This window comes from Bombina bombina, chromosome 3, assembly GCF_027579735.1.
Source record: "Bombina bombina isolate aBomBom1 chromosome 3, aBomBom1.pri, whole genome shotgun sequence".
Lineage (NCBI taxonomy): Eukaryota > Metazoa > Chordata > Amphibia > Anura > Bombinatoridae > Bombina > Bombina bombina.
Window position 1 is genome coordinate 6,129,941 of NC_069501.1, and position 26,477 is coordinate 6,156,417.

Below are 26,477 nucleotides of genomic sequence, written 5' to 3' on the forward strand. Positions count from 1 at the left end.
CAGCTCTGTAATTATGGGAGATTTTACTACTAATACAAATAGCTAAGGCTGCTAATAACAGGGCTGTAATTATGGGAGATTTTACTACTAATACAAATAGGTAAGGCTGCTAATAACAGTGCTGTAATTATGGGAGATTTTACTACTAATACAAATAGGTAAGGCTGCTAATAACAGTGCTGTAATTATGGGAGATTTTACTACTAATACAAATAGGTAAGGCTGTAATTATGGGAGATTTTACTACTAATACAAATAGGGAAGGCTGCTAATAACAGTGCTGTAATTATGGGAGATTTTACTACTAATACAAATAGGTAAGGCTGCTAATAACAGTGCTGTAATTATGGGAGATTTTACTACTAATACAAATAGCTAAGGCTGCTAATAACAGTGCTGTAATTATGGGAGATTTTACTACTAATACAAATAGGTAAGGCTGCTAATAACAGTGCTGTAATTATGGGAGATTTTACTACTAATACAAATAGCTAAGGCTGCTAATAACAGTGCTGTAATTATGGGAGATTTTACTACTAATGCAAATAGCTAAGGCTGCTAATAACAGCGCTCTAATTATGGGAGATTTTACTACTAATACAAATAGGTAAGGCTGCTAATAACAGCGCTGTAATTATGGGAGATTTTACTACTAATACAAATAGGTAAGGCTGCTAATAACAGCGCTGTAATTATGGGAGATTTTACTACTAATACAAATAGGTAAGGCTGCTAATAACAGCGCTGTAATTATGGGAGATTTTACTACTAATACAAATAGGTAAGGCTGCTAATAACAGCGCTGTAATTATGGGAGATTTTACTACTAATACAAATAGCTAAGGCTGCTAATAACAGTGCTGTAATTATGGGAGATTTTACTACTAATACAAATAGCTAAGGCTGCTAATAACAGTGCTGTAATTATGGGAGATTTTACTACTAATACAAATAGGTAAGGCTGCTAATAACAGCGCTGTAATTATGGGAGATTTTACTACTAATACAAATAGGTAAGGCTGCTAATAACAGCGCTGTAATTATGGGAGATTTTACTACTAATACAAATAGGTAAGGCTGCTAATAACAGTGCTGTAATTATGGGAGATTTTACTACTAATACAAATAGCTAAGGCTGCTAATAACAGTGCTGTAATTATGGGAGATTTTACTACTAATACAAATAGGTAAGGCTGCTAATAACAGTGCTGTAATTATGGGAGATTTTACTACTAATACAAATAGGTAAGGCTGCTAATAACAGTGCTGTAATTATGGGAGATTTTACTACTAATACAAATAGGTAAGGCTGCTAATAACAAGGCTGTAATTATGGGAGATTTTACTACTAATACAAATAGGTAAGGCTGCTAATAACAGGGCTGTAATTATGGGAGATTTTACTACTAATACAAATAGGTAAGGCTGCTAATAACAGGGCTGTAATTATGGGAGATTTTACTACTAATACAAATAGCTAAGGCTGCTAATAACAGGGCTGTAATTATGGGAGATTTTACTACTAATACAAATAGCTAAGGCTGCTAATAACAGGGCTGTAATTATGGGAGATTTTACTACTAATACAAATAGCTAAGGCTGCTAATAACAGGGCTGTAATTATGGGAGATTTTACTACTAATACAAATAGCTAAGGCTGCTAATAACAGCTCTGTAATTATGGGAGATTTTACTACTAATACAAATAGCTAAGGCTGCTAATAACAGGGCTGTAATTATGGGAGATTTTACTACTAATACAAATAGGTAAGGCTGCTAATAACAGTGCTGTAATTATGGGAGATTTTACCACTAATACACATAGCTAAGGCTGCTAATAACAGTGCTGTAATTATGGGCGATTTTACTACTAATACAAATAGGTAAGGCTGCTAATAACAGTGCTGTAATTATGGGAGATTTTACTACTAATACAAATTGGTAAGGCTGCTGATCACAGTGCTGTAATTATGCGAGATTTTACTACTAATACAAATAGGTAAGGCTGCTAATAACAAGGCTGTAATTATGGGAGATTTTACTACTAATACAAATAGGTAAGGCTGCTAATAACAGGGCTGTAATTATGGGAGATTTTACTACTAATACAAATAGCTAAGGCTGCTAATAACAGGGCTGTAATTATGGGAGATTTTACTACTAATACAAATAGCTAAGGCTGCTAATAACAGGGCTGTAATTATGGGAGATTTTACTACTAATACAAATAGCTAAGGCTGCTAATAACAGCTCTGTAATTATGGGAGATTTTACTACTAATACAAATAGCTAAGGCTGCTAATAACAGGGCTGTAATTATGGGAGATTTTACTACTAATACAAATAGGTAAGGCTGCTAATAACAGTGCTGTAATTATGGGAGATTTTACCACTAATACAAATAGCTAAGGCTGCTAATAACAGTGCTGTAATTATGGGAGATTTTACTACTAATACAAATAGGTAAGGCTGCTAATAACAGTGCTGTAATTATGGGAGATTTTACTACTAATACAAATAGGTAAGGCTGTAATTATGGGAGATTTTACTACTAATACAAATAGGGAAGGCTGCTAATAACAGCGCTGTAATTATGGGAGATTTTACTACTAATACAAATAGGTAAGGCTGCTAATAACAGTGCTGTAATTATGGGAGATTTTACTACTAATACAAATAGCTAAGGCTGCTAATAACAGTGCTGTAATTATGGGAGATTTTACTACTAATACAAATAGGTAAGGCTGCTAATAACAGTGCTGTAATTATGGGAGCTTTTACTACTAATACAAATAGCTAAGGCTGCTAATAACAGTGCTGTAATTATGGGAGATTTTACTACTAATACAAATAGCTAAGGCTGCTAATAACAGTGCTGTAATTATGGGAGATTTTACTACTAATACAAATAGGTAAGGCTGCTAATAACAGTGCTGTAATTATGGGAGATTTTACTACTAATACAAATAGGTAAGGCTGCTAATAACAGTGCTGTAATTATGGGAGATTTTACTACTAATACAAATAGGTAAGGCTGCTAATAACAGTGCTGTAATTATGGGAGATTTTACTACTAATACAAATAGCTAAGGCTGCTAATAACAGTGCTGTAATTATGGGAGATTTTACTACTAATACAAATAGCTAAGGCTGCTAATAACAGTGCTGTAATTATGGGAGATTTTACTACTAATACAAATAGGTAAGGCTGCTAATAACAGCGCTGTAATTATGGGAGATTTTACTACTAATACAAATAGGTAAGGCTGCTAATAACAGCGCTGTAATTATGGGAGATTTTACTACTAATACAAATAGCTAAGGCTGCTAATAACAGTGCTGTAATTATGGGAGATTTTACTACTAATACAAATAGCTAAGGCTGCTAATAACAGTGCTGTAATTATGGGAGATTTTACTACTAATACAAATAGGTAAGGCTGCTAATAACAGCGCTGTAATTATGGGAGATTTTACTACTAATACAAATAGGTAAGGCTGCTAACAACAGTGCTGTAATTATGGGAGATTTTACTACTAATACAAATAGCTAAGGCTGCTAATAACAGTGCTGTAATTATGGGAGATTTTACTACTAATACAAATAGCTAAGGCTGCTAATAACAGTGCTGTAATTATGGGAGATTTTACTACTAATACAAATAGGTAAGGCTGCTAATAACAGTGCTGTAATTATGGGAGATTTTACTACTAATACAAATAGGTAAGGCTGCTAATAACAGTGCTGTAATTATGGGAGATTTTACTACTAATACAAATAGCTAAGGCTGCTAATAACAGTGCTGTAATTATGGGAGATTTTACTACTAATACAAATAGGTAAGGCTGCTAATAACAGCGCTGTAATTATGGGAGATTTTACTACTAATACAAATAGCTAAGGCTGCTAATAACAGGGCTGTAATTATGGGAGATTTTACTACTAATACAAATAGCTAAGGCTGCTAATAACAGGGCTGTAATTATGGGAGATTTTACTACTAATACAAATAGGTAAGGCTGCTAATAACAGCGCTGTAATTATGGGAGATTTTACTACTAATACAAATAGGTAAGGCTGCTAATAACAGGGCTGTAATTATGGGAGATTTTACTACTAATACAAATAGGTAAGGCTGCTAATAACAGTGCTGTAATTATGGGAGATTTTACTACTAATACAAATAGCTAAGGCTGCTAATAACAGTGCTGTAATTATGGGAGATTTTACTACTAATACAAATAGGTAAGGCTGCTAATAACAGCGCTGTATAATGGGAGATTTTACTACTAATGCAAATAGGTAAGGCTGCTAATAACAGCGCTGTAATTATGGGAGATTTTACTACTAATACAAATAGGTAAGGCTGCTAATAACAGTGCTGTAATTATGGGAGATTTTACAACTAATACAAATAGCTAAGGCTGCTAATAACAGTGCTGTAATTATGGGAGATTTTACTACTAATACAAATAGCTAAGGCTGCTAATAACAGCGCTGTAATTATGGGAGATTTTACTACTAATACAAATAGGTAAGGCTGCTAATAACAGTGCTGTAATTATGGGAGATTTTACTACTAATACAAATAGGTAAGGCTGCTAATAACAGTGCTGTAATTATGGGAGATTTTACTACTAATACAAATAGGTAAGGCTGCTAATAACAGCGCTGTAATTATGGGAGATTTTACTACTAATACAAATAGCTAAGGCTGCTAATAACAGTGCTGTAATTATGGGAGATTTTACAACTAATACAAATAGCTAAGGCTGCTAATAACAGTGCTGTAATTATGGGAGATTTTACTACTAATACAAATAGCTAAGGCTGCTAATAACAGTGCTGTAATTATGGGAGATTTTACTACTAATACAAATAGCTAAGGCTGCTAATAACAGCGCTGTAATTATGGGAGATTTTACTACTAATACAAATAGCTAAGGCTGCTAATAACAGCGCTGTAATTATGGGAGATTTTACTACTAATACAAATAGCTAAGGCTGCTAATAACAGTGCTGTAATTATGGGAGATTTTACTACTAATACAAATAGCTAAGGCTGCTAATAACAGTGCTGTAATTATGGGAGATTTTACTACTAATACAAATAGGTAAGGCTGCTAATAACAGCGCTGTAATTATGGGAGATTTTACTACTAATACAAATAGCTAAGGCTGCTAATAACAGCGCTGTAATTATGGGAGATTTTACTACTAATACAAATAGGTAAGGCTGCTAATAACAGTGCTGTAATTATGGGAGATTTTACTACTAATACAAATAGGTAAGGCTGCTAATAACAGTGCTGTAATTATGGGAGATTTTACTACTAATACAAATAGGTAAGGCTGCTAATAACAGCGCTGTAATTATGGGAGATTTTACTACTAATACAAATAGCTAAGGCTGCTAATAACAGCGCTGTAATTATGGGAGATTTTACTACTAATACAAATAGGTAAGGCTGCTAATAACAGCGCTGTAATTATGGGAGATTTTACTACTAATACAAATAGGTAAGGCTGCTAATAACAGCGCTGTAATTATGGGAGATTTTACTACTAATACAAATAGGTAAGGCTGCTAATAACAGCGCTGTAATTATGGGAGATTTTACTACTAATACAAATAGGTAAGGCTGCTAATAACAGTGCTGTAATTATGGGAGATTTTACTACTAATACAAATAGGTAAGGCTGCTAATAACAGTGCTGTAATTATGGGAGATTTTACTACTAATACAAATAGGTAAGGCTGCTAATAACAGTGCTGTAATTATGGGAGATTTTACTACTAATACAAATAGCTAAGGCTGCTAATAACAGTGCTGTAATTATGGGAGATTTTACTACTAATACAAATAGCTAAGGCTGCTAATAACAGTGCTGTAATTATGGGAGATTTTACTACTAATACAAATAGCTAAGGCTGCTAATAACAGTGCTGTAATTATGGGAGATTTTACTACTAATACAAATAGCTAAGGCTGCTAATAACAGTGCTGTAATTATGGGAGATTTTACTACTAATACAAATAGCTAAGGCTGCTAATAACAGTGCTGTAATTATGGGAGATTTTACTACTAATACAAATAGGTAAGGCTGCTAATAACAGCGCTGTAATTATGGGAGATTTTACTACTAATACAAATAGGTAAGGCTGCTAATAACAGTGCTGTAATTATGGGAGATTTTACAACTAATACAAATAGCTAAGGCTGCTAATAACAGTGCTGTAATTATGGGAGATTTTACTACTAATACAAATAGCTAAGGCTGCTAATAACAGCGCTGTAATTATGGGAGATTTTACTACTAATACAAATAGGTAAGGCTGCTAATAACAGTGCTGTAATTATGGGAGATTTTACTACTAATACAAATAGGTAAGGCTGCTAATAACAGTGCTGTAATTATGGGAGATTTTACTACTAATACAAATAGCTAAGGCTGCTAATAACAGTGCTGTAATTATGGGAGATTTTACTACTAATACAAATAGGCTAAGGCTGCTAATAACAGTGCTGTAATTATGGGAGATTTTACTACTGATACAAATAGGTAAGGCTGCTAATAACAGTGCTGTAATTATGGGAGATTTTACTACTAATACAAATAGGTAAGGCTGCTAATAACAGTGCTGTAATTATGGGAGATTTTACTACTAATACAAATAGCTAAGGCTGCTAATAACAGTGCTGTAATTATGGGAGATTTTACTACTAATACAAATAGGTAAGGCTGCTAATAACAGCGCTGTAATTATGGGAGATTTTACTACTAATACAAATAGGTAAGGCTGCTAACAACAGTGCTGTAATTATGGGAGATTTTACTACTAATACAAATAGCTAAGGCTGCTAATAACAGTGCTGTAATTATGGGAGATTTTACTACTAATACAAATAGCTAAGGCTGCTAATAACAGTGCTGTAATTATGGGAGATTTTACTACTAATACAAATAGGTAAGGCTGCTAATAACAGCGCTGTAATTATGGGAGATTTTACTACTAATACAAATAGGTAAGGCTGCTAAAAACAGTGCTGTAATTATGGGAGATTTTACTACTAATACAAATAGCTAAGGCTGCTAATAACAGTGCTGTAATTATGGGAGATTTTACTACTAATACAAATAGCTAAGGCTGCTAATAACAGTGCTGTAATTATGGGAGATTTTACTACTAATACAAATAGGTAAGGCTGCTAATAACAGTGCTGTAATTATGGGAGATTTTACTACTAATACAAATAGGTAAGGCTGCTAATAACAGTGCTGTAATTATGGGAGATTTTACTACTAATACAAATAGGTAAGGCTGCTAATAACAGTGCTGTAATTATGGGAGATTTTACTACTAATACAAATAGCTAAGGCTGCTAATAACAGTGCTGTAATTATGGGAGATTTTACTACTAATACAAATAGCTAAGGCTGCTAATAACAGTGCTGTAATTATGGGAGATTTTACTACTAATACAAATAGGTAAGGCTGCTAATAACAGCGCTGTAATTATGGGAGATTTTACTACTAATACAAATAGGTAAGGCTGCTAACAACAGTGCTGTAATTATGGGAGATTTTACTACTAATACAAATAGCTAAGGCTGCTAATAACAGTGCTGTAATTATGGGAGATTTTACTACTAATACAAATAGCTAAGGCTGCTAATAACAGTGCTGTAATTATGGGAGATTTTACTACTAATACAAATAGGTAAGGCTGCTAATAACAGCGCTGTAATTATGGGAGATTTTACTACTAATACAAATAGGTAAGGCTGCTAACAACAGTGCTGTAATTATGGGAGATTTTACTACTAATACAAATAGCTAAGGCTGCTAATAACAGTGCTGTAATTATGGGAGATTTTACTACTAATACAAATAGCTAAGGCTGCTAATAACAGTGCTGTAATTATGGGAGATTTTACTACTAATACAAATAGCTAAGGCTGCTAATAACAGTGCTGTAATTATGGGAGATTTTACTACTAATACAAATAGGTAAGGCTGCTAATAACAGTGCTGTAATTATGGGAGATTTTACTACTAATACAAATAGCTAAGGCTGCTAATAACAGTGCTGTAATTATGGGAGATTTTACTACTAATACAAATAGGTAAGGCTGCTAATAACAGCGCTGTAATTATGGGAGATTTTACTACTAATACAAATAGCTAAGGCTGCTAATAACAGGGCTGTAATTATGGGAGATTTTACTACTAATACAAATAGCTAAGGCTGCTAATAACAGGGCTGTAATTATGGGAGATTTTACTACTAATACAAATAGGTAAGGCTGCTAATAACAGCGCTGTAATTATGGGAGATTTTACTACTAATACAAATAGGTAAGGCTGCTAATAACAGGGCTGTAATTATGGGAGATTTTACTACTAATACAAATAGCTAAGGCTGCTAATAACAGGGCTGTAATTATGGGAGATTTTACTACTAATACAAATAGCTAAGGCTGCTAATAACAGTGCTGTAATTATGGGAGATTTTACTACTAATACAAATAGGTAAGGCTGCTAATAACAGCGCTGTATAATGGGAGATTTTACTACTAATTCAAATAGGTAAGGCTGCTAATAACAGCGCTGTAATTATGGGAGATTTTACTACTAATACAAATAGGTAAGGCTGCTAATAACAGTGCTGTAATTATGGGAGATTTTACTACTAATACAAATAGCTAAGGCTGCTAATAACAGTGCTGTAATTATGGGAGATTTTACTACTAATACAAATAGCTAAGGCTGCTAATAACAGCGCTGTAATTATGGGAGATTTTACTACTAATACAAATAGGTAAGGCTGCTAATAACAGTGCTGTAATTATGGGAGATTTTACTACTAATACAAATAGGTAAGGCTGCTAATAACAGCGCTGTAATTATGGGAGATTTTACTACTAATACAAATAGCTAAGGCTGCTAATAACAGTGCTGTAATTATGGGAGATTTTACAACTAATACAAATAGCTAAGGCTGCTAATAACAGTGCTGTAATTATGGGAGATTTTACTACTAATACAAATAGCTAAGGCTGCTAATAACAGTGCTGTAATTATGGGAGATTTTACTACTAATACAAATAGCTAAGGCTGCTAATAACAGCGCTGTAATTATGGGAGATTTTACTACTAATACAAATAGCTAAGGCTGCTAATAACAGCGCTGTAATTATGGGAGATTTTACTACTAATACAAATAGGTAAGGCTGCTAATAACAGTGCTGTAATTATGGGAGATTTTACTACTAATACAAATAGCTAAGGCTGCTAATAACAGTGCTGTAATTATGGGAGATTTTACTACTAATACAAATAGGTAAGGCTGCTAATAACAGCGCTGTAATTATGGGAGATTTTACTACTAATACAAATAGCTAAGGCTGCTAATAACAGCGCTGTAATTATGGGAGATTTTTCTACTAATACAAATAGGTAAGGCTGCTAATAACAGCGTTGTAATTATGGGAGATTTTACTACTAATACAAATAGGTAAGGCTGCTAATAACAGTGCTGTAATTATGGGAGATTTTACTACTAATACAAATAGGTAAGGCTGCTAATAACAGCGCTGTAATTATGGGAGATTTTACTACTAATACAAATAGCTAAGGCTGCTAATAACAGCGCTGTAATTATGGGAGATTTTACTACTAATACAAATAGGTAAGGCTGCTAATAACAGCGCTGTAATTATGGGAGATTTTACTACTAATACAAATAGGTAAGGCTGCTAATAACAGCGCTGTAATTATGGGAGATTTTACTACTAATACAAATAGGTAAGGCTGCTAATAACAGCGCTGTAATTATGGGAGATTTTACTACTAATACAAATAGGTAAGGCTGCTAATAACAGTGCTGTAATTATGGGAGATTTTACTACTAATACAAATAGGTAAGGCTGCTAATAACAGTGCTGTAATTATGGGAGATTTTACTACTAATACAAATAGGTAAGGCTGCTAATAACAGTGCTGTAATTATGGGAGATTTTACTACTAATACAAATAGGTAAGGCTGCTAATAACAGTGCTGTAATTATGGGAGATTTTACTACTAATACAAATAGGTAAGGCTGCTAATAACAGTGCTGTAATTATGGGAGATTTTACTACTAATACAAATAGGTAAGGCTGCTAATAACAGCGCTGTAATTATGGGAGATTTTACTAATATAAATAGGTAAGGCTGCTAATAACAGTGCTGTAATTATGGGAGATTTTACAACTAATACAAATAGCTAAGGCTGCTAATAACAGTGCTGTAATTATGGGAGATTTTACTACTAATACAAATAGCTAAGGCTGCTAATAACAGCGCTGTAATTATGGGAGATTTTACTACTAATACAAATAGGTAAGGCTGCTAATAACAGTGCTGTAATTATGGGAGATTTTACTACTAATACAAATAGGTAAGGCTGCTAATAACAGTGCTGTAATTATGGGAGATTTTACTACTAATACAAATAGCTAAGGCTGCTAATAACAGTGCTGTAATTATGGGAGATTTTACTACTAATACAAATAGCTAAGGCTGCTAATAACAGTGCTGTAATTATGGGAGATTTTACTACTAATACAAATAGCTAAGGCTGCTAATAACAGTGCTGTAATTATGGGAGATTTTACTACTAATGCAAATAGGTAAGGCTGCTAATAACAGTGCTGTAATTATGGGAGATTTTACTACTAATACAAATAGGTAAGGCTGCTAATAACAGTGCTGTAATTATGGGAGATTTTACTACTAATACAAATAGGTAAGGCTGCTAATAACAGCGCTGTAATTATGGGAGATTTTACTACTAATACAAATAGCTAAGGCTGCTAATAACAGCGCTGTAATTATGGGAGATTTTTCTACTAATACAAATAGGTAAGGCTGCTAATAACAGCGTTGTAATTATGGGAGATTTTACTACTAATACAAATAGGTAAGGCTGCTAATAACAGTGCTGTAATTATGGGAGATTTTACTACTAATACAAATAGGTAAGGCTGCTAATAACAGCGCTGTAATTATGGGAGATTTTACTACTAATACAAATAGCTAAGGCTGCTAATAACAGCGCTGTAATTATGGGAGATTTTACTACTAATACAAATAGGTAAGGCTGCTAATAACAGCGCTGTAATTATGGGAGATTTTACTACTAATACAAATAGGTAAGGCTGCTAATAACAGCGCTGTAATTATGGGAGATTTTACTACTAATACAAATAGGTAAGGCTGCTAATAACAGCGCTGTAATTATGGGAGATTTTACTACTAATACAAATAGGTAAGGCTGCTAATAACAGTGCTGTAATTATGGGAGATTTTACTACTAATACAAATAGGTAAGGCTGCTAATAACAGTGCTGTAATTATGGGAGATTTTACTACTAATACAAATAGGTAAGGCTGCTAATAACAGTGCTGTAATTATGGGAGATTTTACTACTAATACAAATAGGTAAGGCTGCTAATAACAGCGCTGTAATTATGGGAGATTTTACTACTAATACAAATAGGTAAGGCTGCTAATAACAGTGCTGTAATTATGGGAGATTTTACTACTAATACAAATAGGTAAGGCTGCTAATAACAGCGCTGTAATTATGGGAGATTTTACTAATATAAATAGGTAAGGCTGCTAATAACAGTGCTGTAATTATGGGAGATTTTACAACTAATACAAATAGCTAAGGCTGCTAATAACAGTGCTGTAATTATGGGAGATTTTACTACTAATACAAATAGCTAAGGCTGCTAATAACAGCGCTGTAATTATGGGAGATTTTACTACTAATACAAATAGGTAAGGCTGCTAATAACAGTGCTGTAATTATGGGAGATTTTACTACTAATACAAATAGGTAAGGCTGCTAATAACAGTGCTGTAATTATGGGAGATTTTACTACTAATACAAATAGCTAAGGCTGCTAATAACAGTGCTGTAATTATGGGAGATTTTACTACTAATACAAATAGCTAAGGCTGCTAATAACAGTGCTGTAATTATGGGAGATTTTACTACTAATACAAATAGCTAAGGCTGCTAATAACAGTGCTGTAATTATGGGAGATTTTACTACTAATGCAAATAGGTAAGGCTGCTAATAACAGTGCTGTAATTATGGGAGATTTTACTACTAATACAAATAGGTAAGGCTGCTAATAACAGTGCTGTAATTATGGGAGATTTTACTACTAATACAAATAGGTAAGGCTGCTAATAACAGCGCTGTAATTATGGGAGATTTTACTACTAATACAAATAGGTAAGGCTGCTAATAACAGCGCTGTATAATGGGAGATTTTACTACTAATGCAAATAGGTAAGGCTGCTAATAACAGCGCTGTAATTATGGGAGATTTTACTACTAATACAAATAGGTAAGGCTGCTAATAACAGTGCTGTAATTATGGGAGATTTTACTACTAATACAAATAGGTAAGGCTGCTAATAACAGCGCTGTAATTATGGGAGATTTTACTACTAATACAAATAGGTAAGGCTGCTAATAACAGCGCTGTAATTATGGGAGATTTTACTACTAATACAAATAGCTAAGGCTGCTAATAACAGTGCTGTAATTATGGGAGATTTTACTACTAATACAAATAGCTAAGGCTGCTAATAACAGTGCTGTAATTATGGGAGATTTTACTACTAATACAAATAGCTAAGGCTTCTAATAACAGTGCTGTAATTATGGGAGATTTTACTACTAATACAAATAGGTAAGGCTGCTAATAACAGTGCTGTAATTATGGGAGATTTTACTACTAATACAAATAGGTAAGGCTGCTAATAACAGTGCTGTAATTATGGGAGATTTTACTACTAATACAAATAGGTAAGGCTGCTAATAACAGCGCTGTAATTATGGGAGATTTTAACTACCCTGAGATAAACTGGGCCAATGAAACTAGTAATTCAGCTAAGGGGGATAGATTTATAAATGTTTTCAGGGATAACTTCTTGTCACAACTAATAGAGGAGCCAACTAGGAGTAACGCTACATTGGATTTAATGCTATCAAACAATACAGATATAGAGGCCAATTTATCAAAGGTCTTGCGGTCCTGATCCGATAGTGCGGATCAGCTCCGCAAGACCTCGCTGAATGCAGAGAGCAATACGCTCTCCGTATTCAGGATTGCACCAGCAGCTCACAAGAGCTACTGGTGCAACGCCGCCCCCTTCAGACTCGCAGCCAATGGGCCGCCAGCAGGGAGGTGTCAATCAACACGATCGTACTCGCTCGGGTTGAATTGCGGCAATTCCTGTCCGCCTCATCAAAGCAGACGGACAGGGTTATGGAGCAGCAGTCTTTAGACCGCTGCTTCATAACTGGTGTTTCTGGCGAGTCTGAAGATTCGCCAGAAACACGGCCCTTCAAGCTCCATTCGGAACTTGATAAATGGGTCTCTTAATATCAAACATAGAAGTCAAAGAAGATTTGGGTAACAGTGATCATAACAAGGTCACATTTGAAATCTCTTTTCATAAGCAGTGTCTTAAAGGTTTAACCAAGACTTTTAACTTTAAGAAAGCAAAATTCAACGATTTAAGGAAATCATTAAATAACATAAATTGGGACAAAGTATTCTCTAATAAAAATACAGAGGATAAATGGATAACATTTAAAACTTTGTTAAATAAATATACATATCAACAAATACCATATGGTTATAAAAATAAAAAATAGAAGCCAAGATGGCTAAGTAAAAATGCGTTAAGAGAAATTAGGAAAAAAACGTAGGGCATTTAAATTATTCAAAGAAAATAGTACAGACTCAACATACCAAACTTATAAGGAATGTAACAAAGCATGCAAAAAAGCAATCAAATTAGCCAAAATTAAAAATGAAAGATTAATTGCAAAGGATTCTAAGTCTAACCCTAAAAGGCTCTTTAAGTACATAAATAGCAAAAAAATCTAAGAAGGACAAAATAGGTACATTAAAATGCTTGGAGGGTAGCATGATAAATAATGACAGGGAGAAGGCTGAGGTACTAAACCAGTTCTTTTCTTTAGTATAGACAAGAGAGGAACCATTGGATGATACTTTGGAATAAACTAGAACATGCCAGCCCATACCATTAACTGGGTTATGTCTAGAGGATATCAGGAAAAAAACTGGATAATATTAAGGTACATAAAACTCCAGGCCCAGATGGAATTCACCCAAGGGTGTTAAGGGAATTTAGCACTGATATAGACAAAGCTCTACTCTTAATTTTTAAAGACTCATTATCCTTAGGCAAGGTCCCCCAGGATTGGCGTAAACTGATGTGGTGCCACTCTTCGCAGGGATGATCCAGGAAGCTATAGACCAGTTAGTCTGACATCAATAGTGGGGAAGATACTTGAAGGGATTATATTGGTGATCATATTTGTGTAAACAAGATTATGAGTTCTAATCAGCATGGTTTTATGAGAAATAGATCATGTCAAACTAATCTAATTAGATTCTACGAGGAAGTAAGTAAAAATATAGATAAAGGGGAATCCGTTGATGTGATATACTTAGACTTTGCAAAGGCGTTTGATACAGTGCACAAAATTAAGGGACTGGGATTAGCTGAAAATGTTAGCTCATGGATAAATAACTGGATAAAAGATAGGGAGCAACGAGTAGTAGTGAATGGATCATACTCAGATTGGACAAAGGTAATCAGTGGAGTCCCCCAGGTATCAGTACTGGGCCCTGTTCTTTTTAATATTTTTATAAATGACTTAGAGCAATGATTAGATAGCGACATCTCTATTTTTGCAGATGATACTTGTTACGGTTACCCTTAGTCTCGCTGAGAGATGGACCGCTTAGTAGCCTGGATCCCTATTGCTAAAGAGGGGAGAAGCTGCTTTCCATAGTATTCTATGAGTCTCGCAAATATAGAATAATCTCCCTTAGCTGCAGTACCGCTAGGATACCCTTCTGCCCACAAAAACGAGTCAACGCTGCGATTGAGGGTCAAACAAGAACTCAGGACTGGGATGCCCAGCCTGCTTTTTATTAAGGTTACATGCACACAGGGCACTCCCAGGGGGAGAGGGGGGGAAGCACAAAATCCCCCATCACACATTTAGATAGAGAGCACTGTCCTTTGACAGGCCACAATAGGATTACAGTACTTAAGATAAGAGGTTTACAAGTTCATCTTATCAATTAGCAGTCTGGCTCCAGAGGTGATTAGACAATAGTTTCTAAAAGCTGAAAAAAAAGAGTTAACTCTTTATGAAATGATACTTGTTACGGTTTTCTTGGAGCCCTTCTTAGGCGCTGGCTTGCTGGTTCAGGCATTGCTGCTGGGAAATAAGCTCTTCACAACAAAATAACTAATGCTTCTGTAACAGTGCTCCCTTTCTGTGGAACACTCTGGCAGACACGGTCTGACCCCTTTTCGGGGCAGACTAAGGCTGTCCAGACCGCTGGTTATGCAGGGCTGAGGTCGGTTTGTCTGGACAACCCGTCGGCGTTGCCATTCTGTTTCCCAGGTCTGTAAGTAATGGTGAAATTGAAGGGTTGCAACGATAAGCTCCAACGTAATAGCCTGCCGTTATCTCCAGAGACCCGGTTCAGCCACACCAACGGGTTATGGTCGGTGACCAGAGTGAACTCCTGACCATATAAATAGGGAGTCAATTTCTTTAATGCCCACACCAAAGCCAAACACTCCTTTTCGACCGCTGCATAGCTGACTTCGCGGGGCAGGAGCTTCCGGCTGATGTAGGCAACTGGATGCTCCCCTCCATCTTCGCCTACTTGGCTGAGGACGGCTCCCAGCCCGAACATGGAAGCATCTGTATGGACGATAAAACGTTTGTTAAGGGCTGGGGCCGCCAAGACAGGAGCGTTAATTAGAGCATTTTTGAGAGCCTGGAAAGCCGTTTCACAGTGGGGAGACCACAGGACCTGTCGAGGTAAGTTCTTCTTGGTCAAGTCAGTCAGGGGTTTGGCAAGTGTGCTGTAGTCTGGTACGAACCGTCTATAGTACCCTGCCGTGCCCAGGAAGGCTAGGACCTGAGTCTTAGTGATGGGGGTGGGCCAATTGGCGACAGCTTCTATTTTGGCCGGCTCTGGTCGCTGCTTTCCACACCCCACCCGGTGACCCAGGTACTGTACCTCGGCCATCCCAAAGTGGCATTTTTCTGGCTTCAGAGTCAGGCCAGCAGCCCGGATCTGATCCAGAACCATTCCCACATGAGCTAAGTGGTCCTCCCAGGACTCACTGTGGATCGCTATGTCGTCCAGGTAGGCGCAAGCAAAACTCTGGAAGCCATCCAGGAGCCTATCCACCAAGCGCTGGAATGTAGCTGGGGCATTCTTCATCCCAAACGGCATTACCCTAAACTGATATAAGCCGAATGGGGTGACGAATGCCGACTTGGGGATAGCCTCCGGGGCCAGGGGAATCTGCCAGTAACCTTTGCAGAGGTCAATAGTGGTCAGGTAATTTCCCCTGGCTATACGATCGAGTAGCTCGTCTACCCTGGGCATAGGGTAAGCGTCCGTCACGGTATTTTCATTGAGCCTCCGATAGTCTACGCAGAACCGGGTGGTCCCATCTTTCTTGGGCACCAAGACAACTGGGGAGGCCCAGGGACTATCGGAGGGCTCAATTACCCTGAGCTGGAGCATCTCATCGATCTCCTTCTTCATTCCTGTCCTAACTGCTTCGGGGATTCGGTACGGAGCCTGGCGCAAGGGAGCTTGTCCCGGAGTATCTACCTGGTGGGTGGTTAAAGTAGTGTACCCTGGCTTCGGAGAGAAGGTGAGGTGTTTAGACTGGAGGAGTTGGTTGAGCTGCTCCCTTTCAGTGGGGCTAAGTCGGTCCCCTATCTGAACCTGCGCCACTATACCTGTGGGGAGGCTCTTTTCTAATAGGTCTGGAATGGGTAAACTGTCGGGGTCTTCCTGAGGGGAACAACATACGGCCGTCACGTTCTCTGGTCGCTCAAAATATTCCTTGAGCATGTTTACATGGAATGTCTTTCTAAGATTGTTGTCATGGCAGCTAGCTATCACATAAGTGGTGTCTCCCCTTTTCTCTACGATCTGGTAGGGACCCTGCCAGGACGCCTGCAATTTGTCTGTCTTCACCGGCTTAAGTACTAACACCTTTTGTCCTATGGTGAAGATTCTCTTTCGGGCCCCCCGATCGTACCATACTTTCTGTCTTCTCTGGGCCAACTGGAGATTAGCCCGCACGGATTTGGCTAATTGCTCCATTCGGTCCCTGAGTTCCAGCACGTATGGCACAATGGGGACACCGTCAGCCTCCATCTCTCCCTCCCAGTGCTCCCGGATCAGGTTTAGGGGTCCCCGTACCTTTCTTCCGTAGAGCAACTCGAAGGGAGAGAACCCTGTCGTTTCCTGGGGCACCTCCCGATAAGCAAATAGGAGGTGCGGCAGGAAGCGTTCCCAGTCTCGGTATTCCTGAGTGAACGTCTTGAGCATTTGCTTGAGGGTCCCATTGAACCTCTCACACAGCCCGTTCGTCTGGGGGTGGTATGGGGAGCTCAGGAGGGACTTAATTTTGCAAACCTGCCAGAGTTGTTGGGTCAATTCAGCCGTAAATTGGGTGCCTCGGTCGGATAGGATTTCTTTTGGAAATCCTACCCGGGAGAACACCTGTACTAGTGCATTCGCTACCGTATCCGCTTGTATGTTGGATAGGGCGACAGCCTCTGGGTACCTGGTAGCGTAGTCCACTACGGTAAGAATGTATCGCTTACCGGAGGGACTAGGGGTAGCCAGTGGTCCCACTAGGTCAATAGCAACCCGGCTGAAGGGTTCCTCTACAATGGGCATATTTACTAGCTGGGCTTTAGGGTGATCGCCTCGCCTTCCTACTCGTTGACATACATCGCAGGTGTTACAGTAAGTTCTAACGTCAGCGTGCACCCCTGGCCAAAAGAACGTGTGAGTAATGCGGTGTAGGGTACGGGTAACGGCTAGGTGGCCTGCTAAGGGGATGTCGTGGCCTATTTTGAGGATTTCTTGACGGTATTTGTGGGGCACTACCAGCTGTCGCCTACGCTGTCCCCTTTTCTCTGTCCAGCGGTATAGTTTCCCTTTTTCCCATAAGAATGTTTCGTTATCTGCCCCGCCCCCTCCGGTCTCTGCTCGTTCCCGGTACTTTTGTAAGGTCGGGTCAGTCTTAGACTCTGCCTCGAAAGCATCTGGGGTGTCCCAGGGTATGGGGCCTAACCTGTCAGGCAAGGTCGGGGTAGGTCTTACCTGTGTCTCCCGCACTGGTGAGAGCTCTCGCTCCGTCCGGGCTTGGGCCCGTGTAGTCACTGGGTCCGCCTCGTTGTTGCATACTGGAGCATAGGCAGAAGTCATGGGGCCCAAATCGTTGCCCAGTAGTACTTCGGCAGGTAAATTATGCATTAGGCCCACGTTCACAGCCCCCTTTCCCGCTCCCCAATCAAGATGCACTTTAGCTGTTGGAATTTTGTACACATCCCCCCCCGCCACTCTAACGGCCACAGTCTGTCCGGATCGCTTGTGCTCTGGCACCAAATAACTCTGTACCAGCGTGATAGTAGCCCCTGTGTCTCGCAATCCCTCGGTAGATCGCCCCTCGAGCCATACCCTCTGCCGATGGTGCTGGCGGTTATCTGAGGCAGCATATACAGGGTCTGCCTCGTGAAGCGGCCCCACATATCCCTCCATAGGGGCCTCTTGGTTAACACAGAGGGCCCGGGCCGGACGATAGGACCCAGAGGGGTAATTGTAATTCCTGGGTGTCTGGTGCGTATTAAGGGGGCAGCTAGCCATGAAATGCCCTGGTTGCTTGCATCGGTGGCAAGTCGGTCTGGGACGCTCAGAGCTGTTATTGGGTGGTCCTGAGTGTCGGACGGGCCTTGTGGGCACCGGGGCTTGGAATTCAGTACGAGGGGGTGCACGGTAAACCTCTCTGGGTTCGACCCGTGCTGGAGCTCGGTAGTTCATGGGTTCGTGAAGACGGGAGTCATAATGTTCATCGGCCAATTTGGCTGCTTCTTCTAAGGTAGAAGGCCGCCTGTCTCGCAGCCATTCCTTCCCTTGCTGTTCCATGCCATTATAAAAATGTTCTAAGAGAAACAATTGTAAAATTTCCTCCCCAGTCACCGCTTTACTTCCGCTCAGCCAGTGATTTGCCGCTCTCCGCATTCGGTGCGCCCATTCCATATGGGTATCGTTAGGCTTCTTTTCCGTGCCCCGAAACTGTCGGCGATACGTGTCCGGAGTTACAGCGTACCGTCGCAACAGTGTCTCCTTAACTAGCTCATACTGTGTCACTTCCTCAGCACCCAGAGTACGAAAGGCTTCCAGGGCTCGCCCGGATAGTTTCCCAGACAATATCGTGGGCCACTCTCTGTTGGGAATCTGGTGCAGGGCACATTGCCTTTCGAAGTCCGCCAAATATTCATCAATCCCTGTCTCGCTCTCTAGGAAGGGTCGAAATGCCGCATAGGGTATCTTGGGCCTCCCAGCATTTTCGACAGGGATGATTACCTGCGGGGCTTCAGCATTGCGGTGTGCATTCGCTAGGTTGAGTTCGTGGGCTCGAGTCTCTCGTATATCCTCGTCCGCCTCCGCCATCAACTGCTGTACCAATTCCATGGAGGGGTTCGGCCCGTATAATGAGAGCCTTTCCCGAACAATCCTGGTTTTTTCGTCACTAATCGTGGTCGGTGTTTCCGCCATTGTGAAGCTCTGATCCAGTTCGGTCAATTCTGCGATCAGCTCTCTCCTCGGCCGGTTGCTGGCGTACCCCCCTCTGCTTTCAAGTAAATCCTTTAGGGTTGTACGCTTCAATTTTTCGTAAGCGCTCTCCATCCGTTCTGTACCTCTCCTAGGAAATCCAGGAAAATCCCGCCGCTGCCGCCAAATGTTACGGTTACCCTTAGTCTCGCTGAGAGATGGACCGCTTAGTAGCCTGGATCCCTATTGCTAAAGAGGGGAGAAGCTGCTTTCCATAGTATTCTATGAGTCTCGCAAATATAGAATAATCTCCCTTAGCTGCAGTACCGCTAGGATACCCTTCTGCCCACAAAAACGAGTCAACGCTGCGATTGAGGGTCAAACAAGAACTCAGGACTGGGATGCCCAGCCTGCTTTTTATTAAGGTTACATGCACACAGGGCACTCCCAGGGGGAGAGGGGGGGAAGCACAAAATCCCCCATCACACATTTAGATAGAGAGCACTGTCCTTTGACAGGCCACAATAGGATTACAGTACTTAAGATAAGAGGTTTACAAGTTCATCTTATCAATTAGCAGTCTGGCTCCAGAGGTGATTAGACAATAGTTTCTAAAAGCTGAAAAAAAAGAGTTAACTCTTTATGAAATGATACTTGTTACGGTTTTCTTGGAGCCCTTCTTAGGCGCTGGCTTGCTGGTTCAGGCATTGCTGCTGGGAAATAAGCTCTTCACAACAAAATAACTAATGCTTCTGTAACAATACTAAGTTAAGTAAGGTCATTAGGTCAATGCAGGATGAACTTTCATTACAAAGGGATCTGCAACAATTAAAAGTATGGGCAGGTAAATGAGATTTAATATGGAAAAATGCAAGGTTCTACATTTTGGAAGTAAAAATAAGCAGGCAACGTATTATTTAAATGGGACAAGACTTAGCCAAACACAGGAGGAAAGGGATTTGGGAGTAGTAATAGATAACAAGCTAAAGATGGGTGCACAATGCAGGGCAGCGGCTTCAAAGGCTAATAAGATACTAGTATGTATTAAAAGAGGCATTGATTCAAGGGAGGAAAGCATAATTCTGTCACTATATAAAGCCCTGGTAAGACCTCACCTTGAGTATGGAGTGCAGTTCTAGGGACCGATCGCAAAAAAGATATTGCAGAAATAGAAAAAGTTCAGACAAGGGCCACAAAGCTAATAGGGGGAATGGAGAATTTAAGCTATGAGGAGAGGCTAGCCAAACTGGGTCTGTTTTCTTTAGAAAAAGGCCCTTGAGAGGTGACATGATTACTTTATATAAATGTAATCAAGGCCCATTTACAGAGATGGCAGAAGCTCTGATTATTCCAAGAAAATTGATTGTGACAAGAGGTCACAATTTAAGGTTGGAGGAAAGGAGATTTAATCTCCTGCAACAGAAACATTTTTTCACTGTAAGAGCAATAAAATTGTGGAACTCATTACCAAAGGAGGTAGTGAATGCCAATACCCTAGATACATTTAAAAATAGTCTGGATACATTTCTGTATATAAACAAAATTAATGGATATGATTGCTTGTATGAAATGGGTGGGATTAATTTAATTTAAGCTCAACTGGAGCTTTTTTTTTATTAAGTATATTAGATTTGTATAGGTTGAACTCAATGGACTTTGGTCTTTTTTCAACCTCATCTACTATGTTATTGTCAGGAATGCCATCTGAAACTCCCACCTATGACTCATACCTTCCTGACCCTTTAAATTCTAGCTACGCCCTGTTCCTAGTGCTTAGTAATTTAGACTGATGGAACACAGAAGTCTCTTGCTGCTGAGCTCTCCCAACTGAATTATCTACAATCTGTTTCTACCTGGGTTAATTCCCTTTCTTCAAGTTATATTGGATTGTTAAATATCTATCTACATAATCTTCACTATCTTAGTGCACCTTGGATCCCCGGAGCAACTTGTATTTTGTTTGTTTCCAAGTTCACTAACGGAATATCGCTTCCACTCTAATGTGCTTATTGACTCTCAGTGATTAAACAGTTCCTCACAACCTGTCATCGCATACTCCCAACAACTCTGTGGAATATTAATTTTACCTCTGTTCCTGCATTATCATTGAGGTTTCATTATTCCGCGCTGCTCTGTGTGCGGCGTGTGACGTCATCTGTCACTCACGAACTCCACAAGCGGTAGCCGCCCCCGCTCACAGAGGGAGCTGTGTACACAGCCGAACGCTCACTGCTTTCTCCCTCACAGCGCTATCAGCCAGAAGCAAAGTCACTGTTAGTCAGTATCGGACTGGAGATTTCACCCGCTAACAGGCTAAAGCACATACTGCTTCCATCTAACAGCCCTCACAAGGAACTGTCACATTTTCTATTCTGCTATAACGGATTATTCTTATCTGCCTCAGTAATCAATTCCAAACCTATTATTAAGTATCCTACTTATGTTATACTTACAGCTCACATATGAACTTCCTCCAAGTAAATCTTCTTAAAGCTGCAGTACATCATCATATTTTCCTCAGTATACATTCTACAGTTGTAACAATCATTTGTTACAAACTACCAAACAATTGAATCAACTCCACTAGCAACATAGCTATTGATTCCCAATATTAATAGCAATCTGCACTGTGGCACAAATATATAATTCAGTCTGCAGCTGTGATCTGCTAACACAAGCAGTGTTATTTAAGACAACTAAAAGGGTACTAATCCCTGACATATTACTAAGCCCAAAAAAGATGACGACAGATCCAGCAGACCTCCCTCAGTTCGTATACACCCTATCTCAACGTGTGGATCAAATGGGGTTAGCACTGAGGGAACTTGAAATAGAGAACCAATCCTTAAGAAGAATTATCCGTGATTCCTTAACTCCAAAACCTGAGCCTATTCCAGAACCTATCGTATCTCTTCCAGAACCTTTTTCTGGAAACAGAAAACTGTACCGCCAGTTCAAGACAGCATGTCATCTAATATTTGGACTAAAACCAAAAACTTATTGCACAGAAAGGGTGAAAGGCCTCACAGTGATTTCTTTTCTAAGGGGTGAACCCCGGGTCTGGGCTGATGCATCATTTGAAACAAACCAGCCCATCCTAGGATCATTAGACAACATTTTCACTCAAATGGATGAACTGTACTTAGACACGGATGCTCAACTCTCTGCCGAGACTTCGATGAGAAACCTAAGACAAGGAAAACGACTTGTCGAAGATTATATTACTGAATTTAAGCAGTATGCTCGGGATTCCCAATGGAACCCGATTGCTTTAAGAAATCAGTTCCGGCTCGGATTAGCAGACAATATTTAAGATGAGTTAGCTCGAGTAGACCTACCTAAACCATAGAAGCCCTAATGTCACTGGTCATCCAGATAGAACGACGTATTCAGAGATCTTCTTGATGTGTGCCTTGTCATCTACCTAGATGATGTTCTTATGAAGATCATGTAAAACATGTTAGGCGAGTTCTATCAAGGCTACGTACACATAGACTGTATGCCAAACTAGAAAAATGTCAATTCCATACTGATACTATCTCATTCTTAGGATATAACATCTCTCCGTCTGGAATTAGCATGCAAGAAGATAAAGTAGAAGCTGTAAAGAATTGGCTTACCCCGAAAACTAGGAAAGATCTTCAAAGATTCTTGGGTTTTACCAACTATTACCGGAAGTTTGTTAAGGATTTTTCCAAGATAGCCAAACCTTTAACTCAACTTACAAGTACACTTAAAAAATTTCATTGGACAGCAGAAGCTGCATCAGCATTTGAATTACTTAAAACGAAAGTAACAACAGCACCGATCCTCCGATTCCCCAATTCAGAACTTCAATATATACTCGAAGTTGACGCTTCTGACTTTGCTCTCGGACCAGTTTTATCTCAGAAGTCTTCTGCCATAGAACCATTGCACCCAGTAGCCTTCTATTCCAAAGTCTTAAGCCCCCCCGGAAATAAACTATCCAATCGGCGAGAAAGAACTGCTTGCTATAAAAAAGGCCTTGGAGAATTGGAGACACCTCCTAGAGGGTACCAAACTCCCCATCATCATCTTCACAGATCACAAGAACCTTGCCTATCTACAAAGCAATAAGACACTTTCTTCTAGACAGATGCGCTGGAGTCTTTTTTTCACAAGGTTTAATTTCCACATAGTGTATAGACCCTCTTCCAAAAACGGAAAGGCAGATGCTCTATCAAGAAAAGATCATCCTCCGGAATACTTAACAGAGACCACTTCTATTATCCCCTCACAGAAATTCATTGGTCTGACACCTTACTTATTAAAGGCTTTCAAGAATTCTTATACCTCTGATGCGGATCTTCAACTACACAACCTCCACTCACATATAGATGGGTTGTTTTATCATAATGAGAAGTTAAATGTACCAGAGAGTCTAAGACCGCTCTTGCTACAATTACATCATGAGTCACCATTAGCTGGACACCCAGGTGAAAGAAGAACTTTGGAAAATATTTCTAGGTCGTATTGGTGGCCATCAATGGCGAAATCTATCAAGACTCATGTAAACACCTGCACTGTTTGTGCAACTTCCAAAGCAACCAAATCACCTCCATATGGTAATCTCATGCCTTTACCTATTCCATCACAACCATGGCATCACATCTCCCTCGACTTCATTGTTGAGCTGCCTGTCTCTTTCGGCATGAACACCATTATGGTAGTTATTGATCTCCTATGCAAAATGGCCCATTTCGTACCATACCATAAGTTACCTACAGCTTCTGAAACTGCTACATTATTCTTCAACAATGTTGTTCGCCTGCATGGTTTCCCAAAGATCATGACTTCTGATCGTGGAACTCAATTCACCTCTCGCTTTTGGAGGTCCCTCACTTCACTCCTACAAATTGACCACAGATTCTCGACAGCCTTTCATCCACAAACAAATGGACAGGTAGAACGGGTAAACCAATGGCTGGAGCAATACCTTCGGTGTTTCTGCTCTTATCAACATGAGGACTGGTTAACATATCTACCTATGGCAGAATTTGCCTTTAACAATTCTGATAATTCTTCAACGAAAATGTCACCTTTCCTAGCCACTTATGGGTTCCATCCAAATTCCTACCCTACACCAGGCATTCCTGATAACACCTCATCGGATTGTCCGAATGCTACAGATTTCGCTGCCAATCATCACAATATTTTCAACACCTTAAAAGAAAACATTGCTCTATCCCAGGAGAAACAAAAGCATTACTACGATCTACGCAGAAGGCCCCCACCAAAATACGCAATAGGAGATTATGTTTGGTTATCTACGAAAAACTTGAAACTCAAGATTCCTAGTAAAAAGTTAGGTGGGTTATTTATTGGTCCTTTTCCAATATCCAAAATTGTAAATCCGAATGCTGTCACCTTACATTTGCCAGATTCCATGAAGGTTCATCCAACATTTCATGTTTCTCTATTGAAGCCTTATAAGTCTATGAGAAATCAGGATACGGTTCTACCCCCTCCTTCCTCCTTTCCATCTCCAGAGGAGTTTGATGTGGCCTCAATAATTGATTCTAGACTTCGCAATGGACGACTGCAGTATCTCGTCAGATGGGTTGGTTATTCTTCAGATGAAGATTCATGGGAACCGTCAGAACATGTACATGCTCCACGGAAAGTTTCCCTTTTCCATTGACGACATCCGGACCGTCCTGGTCCTTGACACCCGTTGTCTCCCTTTGGGGGGGGGGGGAAATGTCAGGAATGCTATCCGAAACTCCCACCTATGACTCATACCTTCCTGACCCTTTAAATTCTAGCTACGCCCTGTTCCTAGTGCTTAGTAATTTAGACTGATGGAACACAGAAGTCTCTTGCTGCTGAGCTCTCCCAACTGAATTATCTACAATCTGTTTCTACCTGGGTTAATTCCCTTTCTTCAAGTTATATTGGATTGTTAAATATCTATCTACATAATCTTCACTATCTTAGTGCACCTTGGATCCCCGGAGCAACTTGTATTTTGTTTGTTTCCAAGTTCACTCTAACGGAATATCGCTTCCACTCTAATGTGCTTATTGACTCTCAGTGATTAAACAGTTCCTCACAACCTGTCATCGCATACTCCCAACAACTCTGTGGAATATTAATTTTACCTCTGTTCCTGCATTATCATTGAGGTTTCATTATTCCGCGCTGCTCTGTGTGCGGCGTGTGACGTCATCTGTCACTCACGAACTCCACAAGCGGTAGCCGCCCACCTTCCTCCGCTCACAGAGGGAGCTGTGTACACAGCCGAACGCTCACTGCTTTCTCCCTCACAGCGCTATCAGCCAGAAGCAAAGTCACTGTTAGTCAGTATCGGACTGGAGATTTCACTCGCTAACAGGCTAAAGCACATACTGCTTCCATCTAACAGCCCTCACAAGGAACTGTCACATTTTCTATTCTGCTATAACGGATTATTCTTATTTGCCTCAGTAATCAATTCCAAACCTATTATTAAGTATCCTACTTATGTTATACTTACAGCTCACAAATGAACTTCCTCCAAGTAAATCTTCTTACATCATCATATTTTTCTCAGTATTCATTCTACAGTTGTAACAATCATTTGTTACAAACTACCAAACAATTGAATCAACTCCACTAGCAACATAGCTATTGATTCCCAATATTAATAGCAATCTGCACTGTGGCACAAATATATAATTCAGTCTGCAGCTGTGATCTGCTAACACAAGCAGTGTTATTTAAGACAACTAAAAGGGTACTAATCCCTGA

General features: G+C 39.4%; 1 protein-coding gene across 1 annotated transcript in view; it reads right to left on the reverse strand.

The window, feature by feature from the left end:
• LOC128652775 (high affinity cGMP-specific 3',5'-cyclic phosphodiesterase 9A-like) overlaps window positions 1-26,477 on the reverse strand; it is a 432,847-nt gene that overhangs the window by 111,177 nt on the left and 295,193 nt on the right. The window lies entirely within an intron of this gene.